This window comes from Pelobates fuscus, chromosome 1, assembly GCF_036172605.1.
Source record: "Pelobates fuscus isolate aPelFus1 chromosome 1, aPelFus1.pri, whole genome shotgun sequence".
Classification (NCBI taxonomy): Eukaryota; Metazoa; Chordata; class Amphibia; order Anura; family Pelobatidae; genus Pelobates; species Pelobates fuscus.
In genome coordinates, this window is record NC_086317.1 from 213638029 (window position 1) to 213658768 (window position 20740).

Genomic DNA, 20740 nt, shown 5'->3' on the forward strand with positions numbered 1-20740 from the left:
ACTTGGTATTGGGGAGGCTAGATTGATATAAACACCCAGAAAGGAGTTATGTGGAAACGCTGTGGGTAGATTGAAAATATATACCCAAAAGGGAGCTGAGCATCGAAGCAACAACCTGTGTAATTTATAATATCAAATAAATAAGGCATTTAAAAGAGAAAGAAAACTTGGTTTCCTGGCTAATCATGGCAGCATCACTTATGGGTAGCTCCTCCCTTAGCAGTCACAGGACAGGAATTAATTAGATTAATTAATTAGACTGATAGGTATAAAGAGTCCCTCCTCCCCTTACACCACAGTCTTTTTTCCTGTCCTTAGCAAGTTCTACAGGACTTTTAACTTTTTATTTTATGGCCGCCTTCCTGCGTTTGTCGTGGGTTCGTTCCAAATGAAGTTCAGCCTCTCTTCATTTGAAGGACCCAGTAAACAGCCTGCATGAGCAGGACTAACTGGGTCAGGTTCAGAGTAAGTACTGAACTGCTGCGTGGGATGTATGAGTGTTCTGAGGGAGACACTGTTCTAAAACTTCCTGGGGTTGGTTATCCTTAAAAATTTCCCCTTGTTTCTGGAAGTGCCCCTAGTAATTGGGGTCAAAATCCCCCCCCTTACCTTGTTGGCAGTGATTGGGGATCCATACTGTAGTCGTCCTGATGGAGTGCTTTGGGCTCTATTAGATGTTGTTTCCTGCCTGCATGCCCTGTATTGCCCCTGGGGGCTTGCTGGGAGTTGCTGTCCTTGTGGGGGTTGTTTTCGGCCGGATTTGCTGGTTTGCCGCGGTGTGCGTTCCAGCCGCGGAATTGCCGAACCCGGAAGTGCCTCGCGCCGGCCGCGAGGCTTGGAACGCATGGCGTGCGTTCCAGCGCTCTGCGCATGCGCGGACCGGGCGCAGAGGTATTTAAACAGAGGAATACTGACACTTACCTGTCAGCTGTTCGGAACTTCTGATTTGCGGTCTGAATTTTCGCCAGTTCTCCTTCTTGCTGTATCCTGGCTGCCTGGAGTGTGTTTTCTGCCGTTATGAGGTAGGATTGCCTGTTTTTTTCATGGTTTTTTCCTGGAGGCTTTGGGTTTGCTTACCAGTTTGCCTTCCTTTGGCTTATTAGGAATGTGTTTCTGATTTTGCCTTTGTTCCTTTCATAGTATGGATTCTCCCTCTGCCTCTGCTAGATCCCTCTCTAGAAAACATAGGTGAGCCATTTATTTTGTTCAGGGGGGGGTTGTTAAAAGAGTGCCATACTGAGCCTGTAATATATGTTATATATGGCTTTCTTTCAGCCCCAGCAAACAGTTGGATTCTCCAGCAAGAAAATCCAGGGACAAGACCAACAGATGCGTCAATTGTTCATCTCCAGCTCCACCTGGAAGGAACCTCTGCAGGGAATGCTTGTCGGAAGCGGCTAATGTCCCCAGTAAGACTTCACCGCAGGACGACCTTAAGCTTTGGATTTCCCGTGCAATTGCTGAGGGCTTTAAGTCTACCACGGGATGTGGTGGCCCTCCTAAGAGACGCAGAGCGGAACCTCAGTCTTCCAGCTCTGGGGAGGATCCTGACCTGTGGGAGGTCTCTGATGAGGGGGAGGAGGAGGCTGACTATGCCTCCAGGTCTCTGGACTCTAAATCTATAGATCGACTTATTACCCTCCTCAGAGACACTCTTAGCCTCACGGAAGAAAAATCTGAATTGAGAGAGGCTGACAGGTTTTTTGAGGACTTGAAACCTAATAGACCAACGTTCCCAGTGCATTCCTCTATAAGGGACATGATCCTTCAGGAATGGAATAAGCCGGAGAGGAAGTCCACCTTGAAAAACAAATTCACAAGGACTTATCCTTATTCTGCCACGGACTGCTGCCTTTGGAATTCGGTTCCCAAGGTTGATGCCGCAGTGATCCATATGGCTAAAAAGACCACGCTTCCTATAGACTCCATGGCATACTTAAGAGAACCTATGGAAAAGCGTATGGATGGTGACCTAATTAAAGCCTATCTGGCGCTAGGCTCCGCCCTTCATCCGGCAGTGGCACTGACCACTCTCTCCAGGGCCTTAAGAGTTTGGCTCGCTAATTTGGAGGAAGATATTGGTCAGGGTGTCCGTAGAGAACATCTCCTGGAAAGTCTCAAGGAGTTGAGCCTTGCTACTGAATTTTGCTCTGAAGCCTCCCTGGACATCACTCGCATGATTGCCAAAGGTATGGCCCTATCTGTGGCCTCCAGAAGGGCCTTATGGCTTCATTCCTGGGGGGCGGACTATGCCTCCAAAGCGTCCTTGCGTGGTCTCCCGTTCCAAGGGGACCTCCTGTTTGGTAAGATCCTGGAGGATGCCATTCAGAAAGCGGCTGATGGGAAAAAAGCGTTTCTTCCACAAGTCAGCAGAAAGAGTTTTTCCTCCTCCTGGAAAACCAGGCGATTTAAGGATCGGTCCTTTCGGGACAGTAGAAGCTACAAGCCCGGAAGGGAGTATTCCAGGAACTCTTCGTGGAAGTCCTTCTCTCACTCCTCTTCCAATAAGGCTTCCAGAGGTAGAGGTGCCAGGACCTCCGGGAAGACCTTCTGAAGGTCCTCGGGCCCATCCGGGTACGGTGGGTGGAAGACTGCAGTTCTTTTACCCGGTGTGGGCCGCAAATGTCACAGACGAGTGGGTCACCTCTATCATAAAAGAAGGCTACAGGATAGAATTTTCCTCTCGTCCACATGCTGCCCATTTCAGAAAATCAAAAGTGTCAGTAGGTGTCAAACGAAGGGCCATGAGGACTTGCATTTCCACTCTGCTGGAACAGAGGGTGTTGGAGGAGGTCCCTACTCAAGGAGAATGGAAACTTCACCAGTCAGTTTTTGCTTGGATCACCCATCGGTGGGGCATGCCCCAGATCGACCTGATGGCCTCGTTCAGGAATCGCCAGGTGGAGAATTACTACTCCCTCCACCCAGAGAGTCAGGCACTGGGCCAGGATGCTCTATCTCTTCCTTGGTCGTTCGATCTGGGGTATGCGTTCCCTCCCCTACCCATGATACCCAGGTTCCTGAGAAAAGTTTGGGTAGAAGGGAAGAAGGTTATTGCCGTTATCCCGATTTGGCCTCGAAGGCCGTGGTTTCCCCTACTGTCAACGTTGAGCCAGGAACAGCCTCGGCCCCTGCCTGTTCTGAAGGATCTGCTAACGCAGGGTCCAATATCCCATCCTCATCCGGAACGCCTCAAATTGGGGGTGTGGGTCTTGAAAAAGAAAGACTTCAACAATTAGGCCTTTCAGAAGCAGTGGTCAATACCCTCTTACACTCAAGGAAGGCTTCTACGTCCTCATGCTACCATAGAATCTGGGATGTGTTTCAGGAATGGGCTTCGGCCAAGCGAGTTGACTTCATGCGCCCTCGCAACACTGAAATCTTGGAGTTCCTGCAAGAAGGTCTGGATAAGGGTCTTAGCATCAGCACTCTTAAAGTTCAGTCTTCGGCCCTGTCAGCTTTGTGCAACACCTCTTGGTCATCAGACCCATTGATCTCCAGGTTCTTCAAGGCAGCTCTCAAGTTGAGACCGCCTTCGAGATCCACTACCCCTCCTTGGGACCTTCCGCTTGTTCTCGACTACCTGACTGAGGATCTATTCATCCCTCTTGAGAATTTGGATGCTGTCCTCCTAACTTACAAAACATTGTTCTTAGTAGCAATTACTTCCGCTAGGAGAGTTTCAGAGATCAAGGCCTTCTCCACCTTGCCTTCTTGTCTACAATTCTACCACAATAGGGTGTGCCTGCAACCTAATCCAGCATTTCTGCCTAAAGTGGTCTCTCGTTTCCATCTATCTCAAGAGGTGGTCCTGCCATCCTTCTACCCCAATCCTTCCTCTCCAGAGGAGATCAAGTGGCATCGTTTGGATGTTATGAACTGCCTGTCTGTGTACCTTGAACGTTCTGCTCCTTACAGGAAAACTCACCAGCTTTTCGTTTTGCCTTCAGGGGCCAGGAGAGGCGAGGCAGCCTCTCTATCTACGTTGAAGCGTTGGATTGCTCTTGTAATCAGAAAGGCTTATCTCAAAAAAGATCGCTCTCCTCCACTGAAGATAAAGGCTCATTCAACCAGAGCATTGTCAACTTCATGGGCTAATTGGGCAGAGGTTCCATACGATGACATCTGCAAGGCAGCCACCTGGTCTTCCCCGATGACGTTCATGAAACACTACAAACTTGATGTGGATGCTCCTTCCACCTCATTTGGGAAGAGTGTCTTGTCTACGGTTTCTTTGTCCCGTTGATATTAAATCCAGTCATAGCATAATGATTTGTTCTGTGTGTTTTATCATAATTTTATTCCCACCCTAATTTTTGTGAGCTTGGGTATTACCCATAAGTGATGCTGCCATGATTAGCCAGGAATAGAGAAAATTTATGCCAAACTTACCGTAATTTTCTTTTCCTGGCTATTTCTCATGGCAGCATCAGGGTTCCCGCCCATTTTTTATTTTTCAGCTTTATAATTGGACTGTGGTGTAAGGGGAGGAGGGACTCTTTATACCTATCAGTCTAATTAATTAATCTAATTAATTCCTGTCCTGTGACTGCTAAGGGAGGAGCTACCCATAAGTGATGCTGCCATGAGAAATAGCCAGGAAAAGAAAATTACGGTAAGTTTGGCATAAATTTTCTCTATTAAAAACCACTCCTGTATGAGCTGAAACTGAAGCAGTTGCAAACGTTAAAAGGACAGTTTTCTTTTCTTTTTTTGAAGAGAAAGGAAGAAGAGAAGGTCTGGAAAGAAAAAGGAAAAATAGAGAGAAGGAAATTAAAGGCCAAGGAAAAGTGGAGAAAAAAAAAAAAGAAAAACAGAAGGGAAAAGGAAGAGAAAAGGGAAGGATACATAATATATAAGAAAACATAATAAAAAAGCTCGGCTTAACAACCCGCCCTGAAGGTATTGAATAGTACTGCAAGTATTGTAGATGAGAAGCTGTTAAAGGTGTAAAGAAAATCTAGACAAACACTGCTCAATAATTAGATCTGCAAGTAACGAAGTACTTAAATACTCAAGTGGAGAAACTGTAAGTGGAGAAGCCAAGCGGTGTAAAAAGCTGTATCTGAATTGATTTGAGTAAAGAAAAATAAATAAGAAATAAGAAGGAAACAGATAAAGAAGTTAACACCTTTTTAAAGTGGTAAAAAACAAACAGTAAAGTCTGTCAGGGTACTTCTGCTAAACGAAGTTCCAAAAAGAAGCTACAGCTAAGTTATGTCAGCTGAAATATTATGAACCCGGTATTGCCGGGAATGTAAGCCTACACTCAAAAAGCTGTTATCCAATGCGATTGGGAAATAAAGTGGGCAGACTGAAATTTATATCTGGAAAAGAGGTGAGCACCAGAGCAGCTTGTTCAATTAATTTTCTAAGCAAATAAGGCATGATAATCTCCGCCTATTAACTTCCCTGAAGACAAAGAAGGTAGAGAAGGGGAGAAGCTGTACTTATAAAGGGGAAGGAAAAGAAAGGAAAAAGAAAAGAAAAGAGAAAAAAGGGAATTTAACATCTCTCTTAAGTGGTAAAAACTAGAAACGTCTGCAAGATAGAATTCCCAAAGGAAAGAAATAAAAGAGAAAAACGTCTTAGAAAATCGAGGCAAAACAGATTAGAACAATGGCAACAAGGAAAACAGCTGATCAAAGACAAGATCCAAAGCCTCTCCCAAAAAAAGACCGGGAAAAGAAGGAAAAACAAGAAAAGAGTACCTTGGAAATCTCTTCGATATTAACGCCAAACAAAATGGCTTCAAGTAAGTTCACTGGAGATCTTAATGAGACAGAATTACAGGATCGCTCAGATGAACTAATGATCACCCCAGCGTACTTAAAAGAATGTTTAGATCTACAATTGGAACAAATAAAAATAGAAATGCAGGGGAGCTTTGCCAATTTAAAGCAAGATATAGTGTCGATCGGACAAAAAGTTAAAGCTAATGAACAAAAAATAGAAAATTTGGAATTTCTCCTACAGAAACAAAAAGAGATTATTGAGAAACAACAAACGATGATAAATAAATTGCAGGAGAGATCTACAAACATAGAAGAAGAAATAATCTAAGAATAAGAAATATTCCTGAATCTATCTCACAAGAAAACCTGGCAAATTTTCTTGCTGAGTTTTTTAAAGCTCTCAAAATAAATATTGATGATAAAATGGACTTTCTTGAAAGATCACACCGACTATATAAACCAAGAACACTCCCAGATGACCTTCCAAGAGATATAATCATTGCCTGTCACTCTTATTCCTTTAGAGAAAAAATTCTAAAAGCAGCAAGACAAACGGAAAGAGATCAAGGCAAATTTAAGGATATAAAGGTTTTCCCGGGTTTGTCGTTTCAGACAAGGAAAGCGAGGAAACAATTTTTACCAGCTACTTTACGTTTAAGGGAAAACAATTTAAAATATCGATGGGGCTTTCCGACTAAACTTATAGTCTCCAAAGATGGGATTACGCACACATTTGACTCACTTGATAATGTTACAAACTGGTTAGTAAATATGGTTTAATTATGGAGATAATTGGAATCAGTAAGACGATATAGAAACATAGAATGTGACGGCAGATAAGAACCATTCGGCCCATCTAGTCTGCCCAGTTATATCCTGATCCGGACTTAGTTTGAAACATTATTTTATTCAAACTGAAAAGGTTTAATATGTTAATAATTGAAATTGAATCACTTTTCACGATTTATGAGCGAATCACGATATATAATAGCACGTAGGCTTGTTGATAAAGTATACTGTAAGGAATAGTATTAAGCGGAATATAAGTTAATATAATTAAAGACAGCGATACTCACTTATCACTGGGTAAATTTTAAATTTATTAGGATTGGGTATCCTTTTCATCACTGAGTAGCACTTTAAATAATAACAAAGGATAATAGATAAAAATAACACTTACACAAGTCGATTAAAATTTTGACGTCAGATAAAGTATTAAGAGGGATATAATTTAATAGAATTTAATGGAAGTGACACTCATGAATCACTGGGTTTAACGGAAATAAGAATAGGCTATCCTTTTTAATTTTGTAGCATTTGAATAATATTAAGAATACAGATAAATATAACATGCGCACTAGATGATAAATTTGAATCACATGTGAAAGAAGATTTAGTATTAGATAGAAACATTCCCATCAATGGTTCTAAGGTGAAAATTGGGGAAAAGAAGGGAGGGAACTTCAAATAATGGGGAGACCAAAGAGCTGGAAAGGTTGTCTAATAGCAGGAGATTTCTAATTATGAAAAGCAAAAAGTCTTGTTAATATTGTTTGTCGGGGGAGGTTTTGGATATTGTGGTAGCACTTTAGAAAGTGAAAACAATTATTTAACAATAAGGGACGGTCATAGCTCAGCTCTTATTTTCTCCTTATCTAGGAGTTATCCTGATGAGGACAAGATTCCATTTAGTTTTTTTTTCCCTTTTGGATCTAGACCCAGAGTTCATTACTCAGGGTTATTTGTATGAATGCCTCTCTTATATGAGGGGACGGTGTATGATTGGTGCAGTATGTGTACAAGGGCCAGGGGCTCATTTTCAGACTAGGAAGAAATTTATAAACAAGTTCAACAAGAATACAGATAATGGATTCTGGATTCTGAAGAAATTCTATAAGAGGCTAAAAAAGTGTAATGGTTAAAATGATATCGTTAAATTCTCAAGGTCTAAATTCCCCTAGTAAGATAGCGATTCTGTTTGACTATATTAAGAAAGAAAAAGCTTGAATCATCTTTTTACAGGAGACGCATTGGAAAAGAGATGATAATCTAAGATTTATCCCACAAAGGTTCTCAATAGTAGCATCCGCCTCATTAGAGAAGCAAAGGAAAAAAGGGGTAGCCATTATGATAAGTGAGGATATAGATGCTAAAATCATCTATCAAGAAACAGATGTGGAAGCTAGAGTTATAATATTGATAATTCAAATGCAAACAGAAATTTATACGCTAGTTAACGTCTATGCGCCTAATAATCCCTCTGACAAGTATTTCTATAATCTTTTAGACAAAGTAGAAGAAAAAGGACTGAAAAAGAAACGTTATTATGCCCCAAAAAAAATTGGTCAGCTTTTAATGACTATTACAGTCGATTATATAATTTAGAATCTGTCGGACAACAACTCCCCTCATCAGAATACTTTAAAAATAAAAAAATGCCAAAAATAACTAGAGAACAATTGAACAAAATAAATAAACCAATAACTCCAGATGATATTATAGTAGCAATACATAAGTTACAGATAAATAAAGCTCCTGGCCCAGACGGCTATTCAAATAAATTATATAAGATATTTAGAGATATTCTCTCGGTACGTCTTGCTAGGATATTTAATGAGATAGTGGAAAATCGTGCATTTCCCAGCGAGATGCTTCAAGCAAACATTGTTCCAATTTTGAAGCCGGATAAAGATCCAGCTAAATTGGCGAATTATCGCCCAATATCTCTTCTTAATGGAGATGTAAAGATCTATGCCTCGATTATAGCAGACCGCTTAAAAATCTGCATTCCTGCCCTGATACACCAGGATCAGGCCGGATTTATTTACGGCAGAGTAGCCTCAGGTGGCCTTAGAAGAATATTGGATGTCCACGATGTTGCGATCAGGAAGAACGTTCCCCTTCTGACCCTGTCATTGCTGAGAAAGCGTTTGACAAGGTCAGATGGGATTTCTTGGGAAATGCACTGAAGTCGTTTGGTATAGTGGGAGCAGTCTATGACGCCATTATGGCGTTATACACTGCTCCCTCTGCTAGGACAATAGGCCCAGGAATAGAGGCAGATTGGTTTAATATTAAGAATGGCACCAGGCAGGGTTGCCCCCTGTCCCCGTTACTTTATGTTTTAACCATCGAGCCTCTGGCAGAAGACATAAGGCAAAATGGGAAGATTAAGGGTTTTTGGTTTAATAATTTAGAACACAAGATTAATCTATACGCTGATGACGTTACGCTCATGTTGCAGAATCCCAGATCATTGTTGCCGGAATTGATAAGATTACTAGGCCAATATAGTGAATATTTAAACTATAAATTAAACACTAATAAGACTACAATAATGACAACAAATGTATCTAGTGAAGACAAGGATTTTATTAAAATATCTTACGACTTTGTCTGGGCTAAGGAATATATTTTGTTTCTTGGTATCAAAATACCAAGAAACATAAATAAAGTTATTGAGGTTAATTTTCTCCCTCTTATAAAAAATACAAATAAGATCTTAAAAGAATGGGTTAGTAGAGAGATTTCTTGGAAACACCATTCGCTCATATATTTTGCCTAAATGGAATTATCTTTTTAGAATGCTACCTATACAAGTCCCAAATCCCTGGTTAAAAATGATACAGGCAGCTTTTTCTAAATTTATTTGGAAGGGAAAAGAAACGAGAATAAGCTTACAGCTATTATCTAAGAAAAGAAAAGACTTGCTGCCCCAAATATAATAGAATATCATAATGCCTGTATGCTGGCACACACTGTTAACACTTTAAGTATAGATCAAAAAGATCAAGCCTGGTATCAAATAGAGCAATCATTAGCAGAGACGAACAGCCTGTCTGCCCTGTTCTGGACAACAAGGAGGAACGGAAACAAAAATAATCCAGTTCGTCCAGAAAATTCGATAATTATTGATAGTATTTGGAGATACTGGAATAAAATTAAGAAAAATTTTAAAATAGAACACAGACTATTTCCATTTCTACCCATAGAGGTGATTAAAAGCAATATCGATGATATTAATATCAGTGGATGGTGTCAGGGTATTTATATCAGCAGACATTGTGTGCTATGATAGAAATTAAAATGTATATTGTCAGAATCACTCTGAACAGAGCAGACTTCATTTTGTTATTTTCAAGCTAACACAAGACACAAGATTTCTATCCCTTCTGTAAAACTAACCACTTTGCCAGAAGCTAAGGAATGCTTAGTATATACAAACCAAATTGATAAGAAATGAGAACGGGGGATGGACAGACTGTCTAAATGCTAATGGAATATAATCAATTCTAAACCCAGACATTTATGACAGAGAAGATTAAATAATTTAATTTTACTTTCGATATTGTATAAGATTCCCATTGTAAGTTTAGGGGTCATATTTAGTTATAACTGTCATATTAGAAATTATAGCAGAATTGCCAGACACATAGTCTGAAGAAAGTCCAAAAAAACTCTTTGAAATGACAGAAAACTTAAATTCTAAATAACCATAAAGATAAGCTAAATGACGTGAAAATAGCCACCAGGAAAAGTTAACTCTTTCCTGGATAGGTATGTTTAGTGGGACGAGACTGCCCTCTATAGACCAAATACTTAAATTGCTATCTGGAAGGTAACCACACCTCCCGTTTTCTATTGGTCTATCACCTAGTGAATTTTCCCTTTAAAAAAGTTAAGACAAAGGGAAGAGAGAGGTATGCAAAGGAAGCAAAGAAGCAAAGAGGTGAGCAGTCGGGGGCAATGCAGAGAAATCCATGACAGATATCCACTCCAGGGCACTCAGAATTTCTTACACACCATCACACATCCATTCAGTTCCTGAGACTACCTACTCATATGATGAGAAAATCTACCTAACTGGTAATTATATTGGTTTCATTTAATTAATCTAATTTAATTAAAATGTTCTAATAGCATGATATATGACTGGATAAATCACGATCGGATTTTGATATTTTGAAATCTTAGTTACTAAAGAATATATAGTTATAATATTCTATTCTGCAGATAGAAAGGAATAATTATATATATTAATGTGACATATCACATGTTAGCATATCGTGATATTTATCCAGGTGTATTGATTTGCTCTAAAATAAGATAAAATATCTGTTTAGGCAAGTTAAAATTCTGCTTATAGAACATGGTAGATTACTCTTATTGGATGGTTCCAGGAAATGACTAATGAGCTGGTTTAAATGTTATTTTATTTAAAATTACATGAGAATAGATCTTAATTTCATAGGAGGTCTAACCAGCATTGAAAGGGTTATTCTAACTGTCAGCTAAAGTTTTATGGCCTTAAGCTGCAAGCTCTGTGTGTGTAAGTTTCACTTTTGTTTCTCTGTGAACTACCGTCATAAATCTTCTTGACAATTGGCTGTGTTAACCATCGGAATGTATATTGCCATTGTATTGCATACCATGTTATACTGAATATTCATTGATTATTATCACGCATGTTACATATTATTATTATTTAATTTGTCACAATATATTGTATCTATTTTTATAAAAAAAAAATTGATTTTATTTATATGGAATACATTTCACTTACACGATAACGATCTTTGGGATCTGAGAATTGAAATAGTGGGCAATTCTCAACTGTTTACTATTATCATCCCATAAATATCCCCACAATGGACACAAAAGGGAATTATGTATATACAAGAGATTATTGATATAAAGGAAATTAAGCCATTTAACCAGTTAAAATCTGAGTTCGGGATTGATAGTAAGGAGATATTTACATATTTAAGAATTAAGTTTTATCTGGCGAAATTCCTGGATTTCCAGCTTAATAAAAATATTAGTAATCTTAAAAAGATTATGGAAACTCATAGAATTAAAGGTCATATTTCCAGATTTTATGAATTTTTAAAGGATTCTCAGAAGCTCTCTGTCCCTCTGTGTCAGTGTGTATCAGGGTCTCTGAGGACAGGTGTCAATCCATATGTCAAGGTGTCAATATGTCATATGTCAGGTGTCAATACATATCCATTGTGATTTAGGAATGTTAGGTGATTTATGCCCTAACATTTAAGGCGAGGTAGTCTGCTACCTGTCGGTCGAGTCGTTCTCTGAGGGTGGATCCCAAAGGGCTGTGGCGATGCGTAGGACTTAAAAAGCACTGCATGTCCTCCATCAACAACACGTCTTTAAAGCGTCCTGTCCTTGCCGGCGTGGTCGTGGGAGGAGGAGGATTACTTTCACCTCTTCCCCTGTTAGATTCCCGTTGTGCTGTGACATCACCCTTATATGCTGTGTAAAGCATAATTTGTAATTTATTTTGCAAATGCTGCATCCTTTCCGACTTGTTGTAATTTGGTAACATTTCAGCCACTTTTTGCTTATACCGGGGGTCTAGTAGCGTGGACACCCAGTACAGGTCGTTCTCCTTCAGCCTTTTTATATGAGGGTCCCTCAACAGGCACGACAGCATGAAAGACCCCATTTGCACAAGGTTGGATGCCGAGCTACTCATTTCCCGTTCCTCCTCCTCAGTGATCTCAATGAAGGTATGTTCTTCCCCCCAGCCACGTACAACACCACGGGTACCAGATAGGTGACAACGAGCACCCTGGGATGCCTGTTGTGGTTGGTCTTCCTCCTCCTCCTCAAAGCCACATTCCTCCTCTGACTCCTCTTCCTCACAATCCTCTTCCAGCATTGCCGCAGGTCCAGCAAGCGATGCTGATAAGGCTGTTTCTGGTGGTGATGGTGACCACAACTCTTCCTCTTCATGCTCATCTATGGCCTGATCCAGCACTCTTCGCAGGGCACGCTCCAGGAAGAAAACAAATGGTATGATGTCGCTGATGGTGCCTTCGGTGCGACTGACTAGGTTTGCCACCTCCTCAAAAGGACGCATGAGCCTACAGGCATTGCGCATGAGCGTCCAGTAACGTGGCAAAAAAATTCCCAGCTCCGCAGAGGCTGTCCTAGCACCGCGGTCATACAAATACTCGTTAACGGCTTTTTCTTGTTGGAGCAGGCGGTCGAACATTAGGAGTGTTGAATTCCAACGTGTCGGGCTGTCGCAAATCAAGCGCCTCACTGGCATGTTGTTTCGCCGCTGGATATCGGAAAAGTGCGCCATGGCCGTGTAGGAATGCCTGAAATGTCCACACACTTTCCTGGCCTGCTTAAGGACGTCCTGTAAGCCTGGGTACTTATGCACAAAGCGTTGTACGATCAGATTACACACATGTGCCATGCACGGCACATGTGTCAACTTGCCCAAATGCAATGCCGCCAACAAATTTCTTCCGTTGTCACAAACCACTTTGCCGATCTCCAGTTGGTGCGGAGTCAGACACTGATCCACCTGTGTGTTCAGCGCGGACAGGAGTGCTGGTCCGGTGTGACTCTCTGCTTTCAGGCAAGTCAACCCCAAAATGGCGTGACACTGCCGTATCCGGGATGTCGAACAGTACCTGGGGAGCTGGGGGGGGTGCCGTTGATGTGGAGCAAGATGTAGCAGCAGAAGAGGACTCAGCCGAGGAGGTTATGGAAGAGGATGGAGTAGAAGGAGAAGAGGAGGTGGCAGCAGGCCTGCCTGCAAGTCGTGGCGGTGTCACCAACTCCTCTGAAGAGCCACGCATTCCATGCTTGGCAGCCGTCAGCAGGTTTACCCAATGCGCAGTGTAGGTGATATACCTGCCCTGACCATGCTTTGCAGACCAGGTATCAGTGGTCAGATGGACCCTTGCCCCAACACTGTATGCCAGACATGCCATTACTTCCTTTTGCACAATCGAGTACAGGTTTGGGATTGCCTTTTGTGCAAAGAAATTTCGGCCGGGTACTGCGGTGTCCCAATAGTTACAAATTTTTTGAACGCCTCAGATTCCACCAGCTTGTATGGTAAAAGCTGGTGGGCTAAGAGTTCAGTCAAGCCAGCTGTCAGACGCCGGGCAAGGGGGTGACTTTGTGACATTGGCTTCTTACGCTCAAACATGTCCTTGACAGACACCTGACTGTGGGCAGATGAGCAGGAACTGCTCAAGGCGAGAGACGGAGGGGCGGATGGTTGAGAGGGGGCAAGGAGGACAGCAGTGGTTAACATGGCTGAAGATGCTGGACCAGGAGGAGGATGGCGGCTTTGAGTTTGTGTGTTGCTTGTACTCATGTGTTGATCCCATAGGCGTTTGTGATGTGCGATCATGTGCCTTCGCAAAGCAGTTGTACCTAGGTGGGTGTTGGACTTCCCACGTTTCTTTTGGCACAGGTTGCAAATGACATCGCTGTTGTCAGAGGCAGACACACAAAACAAAATGCCACACTGCTGAGCTCTGCAATGACGGCATTCTGGTGGTGGCAACAGCATGCGTTGATTGGCGTGCTGTCTGGCTGACCCCGGGTGCCGATGCATGCTGTTTGACTGTGCCACTAGCTCCTTGCGACGACCTCCCCCTGCTTCCAACTCGTCTCCTCCTCTCTGTCTCCCCATCTGAACTTTCCCCCTGTTCTTCTTCTCTTCTAGCGGGCACCCACGTGACATCCACGGACGCATCGTCATCATCAACTGCTTCACTTGTATCTGACAACTCAGCAAAGGAAGCAGCAGCGGGTACAAAATCATCATCATCACACCGTACATGTGTAATGTTGCCTGACTGAGACATATCCCTGTTATGTACTGTCAGGATTGGGACAGGGATCCAACACGCAGAGTACAAACAGGTACAGGGTACGTATACCGGACCTTAGAATGGCCGGACTAACGTAAGAGTAGTAAAGAATGGTCTAGAGACAAGCCGAGGTCGAGGGAACGAGAGAGCAGGTAAACGAGAGACAAGCCGAGTCAAAGGGTAATAGAGGTAAATGAGGTAGAACAGACAAGCCGGGTCAAAACCAAAGAAACTAACAGCATACAAGAGCACTGAGTGACTAGACAAGCTAGAACCACGACAGGGCAATGAACAAACGTAGAAAGGCCTCTTTTATACCCTGATCTAAACAGGTAATCACGCCCCCGACGAATCCTCATTTGTGCTTGGGGCTTGATTGACAGATCGGGTTGGGTTGTCGTCATGACGTCGGCTACTGAACGCCGCGTCATAAAAGGAAGTGGATCCCTCGCGGCCGGCGTGTAAACAACCGAGGGAACCGCGAGGAACGAGTGATTCAACCCTTTTGCGAGGAAGAACGTCCAAGTGTCTCACCTCCACAGAGGTAGAGACGGCAGGTACCCTGACAGTACCCCCCCCCCCCTCAGAAACGCCCACCGGGCGGAAGGAACCGGGACGAGATGGAAAACGGGAGTGAAAAGCCCTGCGGAGGCGAGGCGCATGCACATCCTCCTGAGGTATCCAAGACCTCTCCTCAGGACCATATCCCTTCCAATCAACCAGATATTGTAACTTCCCCCGGGAGATACGAGAATCGATGATGGAATTGATTTCATACTCCTCTTGTCCCTCAACCTGAACAGAGCGAGGAGAGGATGCCGTGGAGGAAAACTTGTTACATATTAGGGGTTTTAACAAGGAAACATGAAAGGAGTTAGGAATGCGTAAGGCAGATGGAAGAGCCAGACGATACGCAACAGGGTTAATTCGAGTCAAGACCCTGTAAGGTCCAATATAACGAGGAGCGAATTTCATAGAAGGAACCTTCAAGCGAATGTTTTTGGTACTCAACCATACCCTGTCCCCTGGAACAAAGACTGGAGCCGCCCTTCTATGTTTATCAGCGTGTTTCTTGAACAACATGGAATTATGCAGAAGAATTTGTCGAGTCTGATCCCACAACTTCCTCAGATTGGCAACATGAACATCAACCGACGGTACTCCTTGGGAAGGAGAAACCGAGGGAAGAATGGAGGGATGAAAGCCATAATTCATGAAAAAGGGGCTACAACGAGTAGAATCACAAACGAGATTGTTGTGTGCGAACTCTGCCCAAGGAATCAGACCAACCCAATCGTCCTGGTGTTCGGAAACGAAACAACGCAAATATTGCTCGATCTTTTGATTAGTGCGTTCAGCAGCTCCGTTAGACTGGGGATGATAGGCAGAAGAGAAATTCAATTTGATACCCATTTGAGAGCAGAATGACTTCCAAAAACGGGAAACAAATTGGGAACCTCTATCAGAAACAATTTCGGAAGGTATCCCATGTAAACGAAATATCTCTTTAGCAAATATCTCAGCCAATTCAGGGGAAGATGGAAGTTTAGGTAAGGGCACGAAATGAGCCATCTTAGTAAACCTGTCAACCACCGTGAGAATCACAGTCTGTTTTTTAGAAACAGGTAAATCGACAATGAAATCCATAGCCAAACAGGTCCATGGTTTCTCGCGAATTTCCAAGGGATGCAACAGCCCACATGGAAGCGTCTGAGGTCGTTTAGTCTTCATACAGACCTCACATGCTTCGACGAAATCCCTAATATCTTTACGTAAGGTGGGCCACCAGAAATCTTTGGCTATTACGGAGCATGTCTTACGAATGCCAGGATGCCCAGCCACCTTACTATTGTGAAAGCATTGTAGCAGTTCTAGTTGGAGTTCAGCAGGAACAAAATGCCGTGACTCAGGACTCTGTCTAGGAGCCAGATGTTGTAGCTTCATAATCTCGGCAAGCAACGGAGAATGAATCCTGAGGCTAGTGTTGGCGATAATATTGCATTTGGGAACTATAGAAGAGAAAACCGTCTCAGATATAGTAGAAGGTTCATGTTGGCGAGACAAAGCATCGGCCTTAGAGTTCTTAGAACCAGGTCTATAAGTGAGCACGTAATTGAAATGGGTGAGGAACAAGGACCAACGAGCTTGTCTGGCGGATAAGCGCATGGCCTCCCCAATATAAGACAAGTTCTTGTGATCCGTCAGAATAGTAACAGGATGCAAGGTCCCCTCCAATAAATGTCTCCACTCCTTTAAGGCCATGATAACAGCTAGTAGTTCCCTGTCGCCAATATCATATCTGCTTTCAGTCCCAGATAGTTTCTTGGAGAAAAACCCACAAGGATGTAATGGTTTATCCACGCCTAACCTTTGAGACAAGATGGCACCTATACCTGTCTCTGAGGCGTCTACCTCGAGTAGGAAAGGTAAAGTCGTATCGGGGTGAACCAAAATTGGTGCAGAAGCAAAAAGTTCCTTAAGTGTCTTGAAGGCAACGAGAGCTTCAGTAGACCAAGTCTTAGTGTCAGCCCCCTGTCTGGTCATATTGGTAATAGGAGCAATAATGGAAGAGTATCCTTTAATGAAGCGCCTATAGTAATTGGAGAATCCAATAAACCTCTGAATGGCCTTGAGACCCCTAGGTAATGGCCAATCTAAAATAGACTGGAGTTTATCCGGATCCATTTTAAAACCTTCCCCAGAAATCACGTAACCAAGAAAGTTTATCTGAGATTGATCAAAACTACATTTCTCCAATTTGCAGTACAATCCATGTTGTAGGAGTTTGCGCAATACCCTTCTGACTTGTCTGTGGTGGGTCTCAATTTCTCTAGAGTGTATTAGTATATCATCTAAATATACAATAACACAATCCTGTTGAAATTCCCTAAGAACTTCATTGATCAGATCCTGAAATACTGCCGGTGCATTACAGAGCCCAAAAGGCATTACCGTGTACTCATAGTGCCCATATCGAGTATTGAACGATGTTTTCCACTCGTCTCCCTGCTGAATTCTCACCAAGTTATACGCCCCTCTGAGATCTAACTTGGTGAAAATCTTGGAACCCTTTAAACAATCAAAGAGCTCAGTAATCAAGGGAATTGGGTATGCATTTCTGATAGTTATTTTATTCAAACCTCGGTAATCAATGCAAGGCCTTAACGTACCATCCTTTTTATTCACAAAAAAAAAACCGGCCCCGGCAGGCGAGGATGATCTCCTAATGAATCCCTTGTCTAGATTCTCACGGATATACTCCTCTAAGACTAAGTTCTCCTTAGTGGATAAAGGATATACATTGCCCCTCGGAGGCATAGTACCAGGTAGGAGATTAATCTTGCAATCAAAGGACCTGTGTGGAGGTAAAGTATCAGCATTCTTCTTGTCAAAGACTGCCTTTAGATCTATGTATCGAGACGGTATTTGTAAGTCTGTAGACTGGGTGGAGTTAACCGGTGTATTACCTACGCAAAGTGGTGAGACTTTCTGTAAACACCTGTCCTGGCAACCCTGACCCCATGAAGTTATCTCCCCTAGCTCCCAATCAATAATAGGGTTATGTTTCTTTAACCATGGATACCCCAGAACTATAGGAACAGAAGGAGAAGAGATAAGCATAAGGGATATATCCTCCTCGTGTAAGATACCAACAGTCAAAATAACAGGTATAGTCTCATGAGAAATCACAGGTTCAGATAATGGTCTACCATCTATGGCCTCAACGGCCAAGGGAGTATCTCTTAGCTGAGATGGAATAGAGTGTTTAGAAACAAAAACTTGGTCGATAAAGCTCTCAGCAGCTCCGGAGTCTATCAATGCCATAGTCTTTATTACTCCCTTCTCCCATGCTAAAGAAACCGGTAGTAGAAGCCTGTGATCTCTATAATTGTGTATAGAGGACAAAATAGAAACACCCAAGGCCTGTCCTCTAGAGAAACTTAGGTGCGAGCGTTTCCCAGAAGATTAGGACAATTTAGGCGAAGGTGCCCTCTTACTCCACAATACATACACAATCCCTCCTTTCTTCTGTACTGTCTCTCCTCTTCTGAGAGGCGAGTATTGCCTATTTGCATAGGTTCAGAAAAAAATGGGATAGTGGTTTGAGGACTTTGAAATAAAGGCGCTAGTTTAGAGAAAGGTCTACGAGTATTATCACGAGTGTTCTGTCTCTCTCTTAAACGTTCGTCAATACGAGAAATAAACTAAATTAAATCCTCCAAACTTTCAGGGAGCTCTCTAGTAGCCACCTCGTCTAGGATTACATCAGATAATCCGTTTACAAATACGTCTATATAGGCCTGTTCATTCCACTTAACTTCTGCCGCCAAAGACCTGAACTCTAGTGCATAATCCACAAGGGTTTGGTTATCTTGTCTAAGGCGCAATAGTAATCTAGCTGCATTGACCTTTCTACCTGGAGGGTCAAAAGTTCTTCTAAAAGCAGCGACAAAGGCATTATGATTATAGACTAACGGATTCTCATTCTCCCACAGAGGATTGGCCGATCTCAGAGCTTTATCAATGAGGAGTGTGATAATGAATCCAACCTTTGCCCTATCTGTAGGGTAAGAGCGAGGTTGTAATTCAAAATGAATACCAATTTGGTTTAAGAAACCACGGCACTTCTCCGGAGAACCACCATAACGTACAGGAGGTGTAATACGGGAAGAAGCACCTACAGTGGCTACTTCTAGACCTGAACTTACAGGAGAGATGGACGTAGCTCGCATCTCCTCCGGTGGATTACTAGATCGAGATAATAAAGCTTGCAGCGCTAGAGCCATCTGGTCCATTCTGTGATCCATGGCATCAAATCTAGAATCGGAAGAACCAACCTGAGTGTTTGTACCTGCAGGATCCATGGCCCTGTCGTAATGTCAGGATCGGGACAGGGATCCAACACGCAGAGTACAAACAGGTACAGGGTACGTATACCGGACCTTAGAATGGCCGGACTAACGTAAGAGTAGTAAAGAATGGTCTAGAGACAAGCCGAGGTCGAGGGAACGAGAGAGCAGGTAAACGAGAGACAAGCCGAGTCAAAGGGTAATAGAGGTAAACGAGGTAGAACAGACAAGCCGGGTCAAAACCAAAGAAACTAACAGCATACAAGAGCACTGAGTGACTAGACAAGCTAGAACCACGACAGGGCAATGAACAAACGTAGAAAGGCCTCTTTTATACCCTGATCTAAACAGGTAATCACGCCCCCGACGAATCCTCATTCGTGCTTGGGGCTTGATTGACAGATCGGGTTGGGTTGTCGTCATGACCTCGGCTACTGAACGCCGCGTCATAAAAGGAAGTGGATCCCTCGCGGCCGGCGTGTAAAGACCGAGGGAACCGCGAGGAACGAGTGATTCAACCCTTTTGCGAGGAAGAACGTCCAAGTGTCTCACCTCCACAGAGGTAGAGACGGCAGGTACCCTGACATGTACATCCTCTGGCAATAATGGTTGCGCATCACTCATTTCTTCCAACTGATGTGTAAATAACTCCTCTGACAGATCAAGTGAAGCGGCTGTGGTGCTAGTGTTGGTGGTGGCGGCAGGCGGGCGAGTGGTAACATGAGAGGTGCTCGAAGCTAAGCTGGAGGAGGATGGTGTGTCAAGGTTCCGAGCGGAAGCTGTAGAAGATTGGGTGTCCTGTGTTAGCCAGTCAACTATGTCCTCAGAACTTTTCAAGTTCAGGGTACGTGGTCTCTGAACACTGGGCATTATTCTAGGGCCAAAGGGAATCACAGCACCCCGACCACGACGGCCCCTGCGGGGTGGCCTGCCTCTGCCTGTCATTTTTTTTTCGATTAGTGGTACTATGCGTGCAAGCTACTATGACAACAGATATGAGCGGCACTGCTGATGACACTGTGCCCTGGCAGGCCCTGAAATGCACACTCGTGAAGGAAACTGACTGCTATTATATTACAGTCAAAAAAGTTTTGTTTTTTTAAAATGCAAGCTATTGGGACACCGGATATGAGTGAGTGGTGGCACTGGGCAGGCCCTGAAACGCACACTCGTGAAGGAAACTGACTGCTATTATATTACAGTCCAAAAAGTTTTGTTTTTTTAAAATGCAAGCTATTGGGACACCGGATATGAGTGAGTGGTGGCACTGGGCAGGCCCTGAAACGCACACTCGTGAAGGAAACTGACTGCTATTATATTACAGTCAAAAAAGTTTTGTTTTTTTAAAATGCAAGCTATTGGGACACCAGATATGAGTGAGTGGTGGCACCGGGCAGGCCCTGAAACGCACAATAGTGAAGGAAACTGACTGCTATTATATTACAGTCAAAAAAGTTTAGTTTTTTTTAAATGCAAGCTATTGAGACACCAGTGAGTGAATGGTGGCACTGGG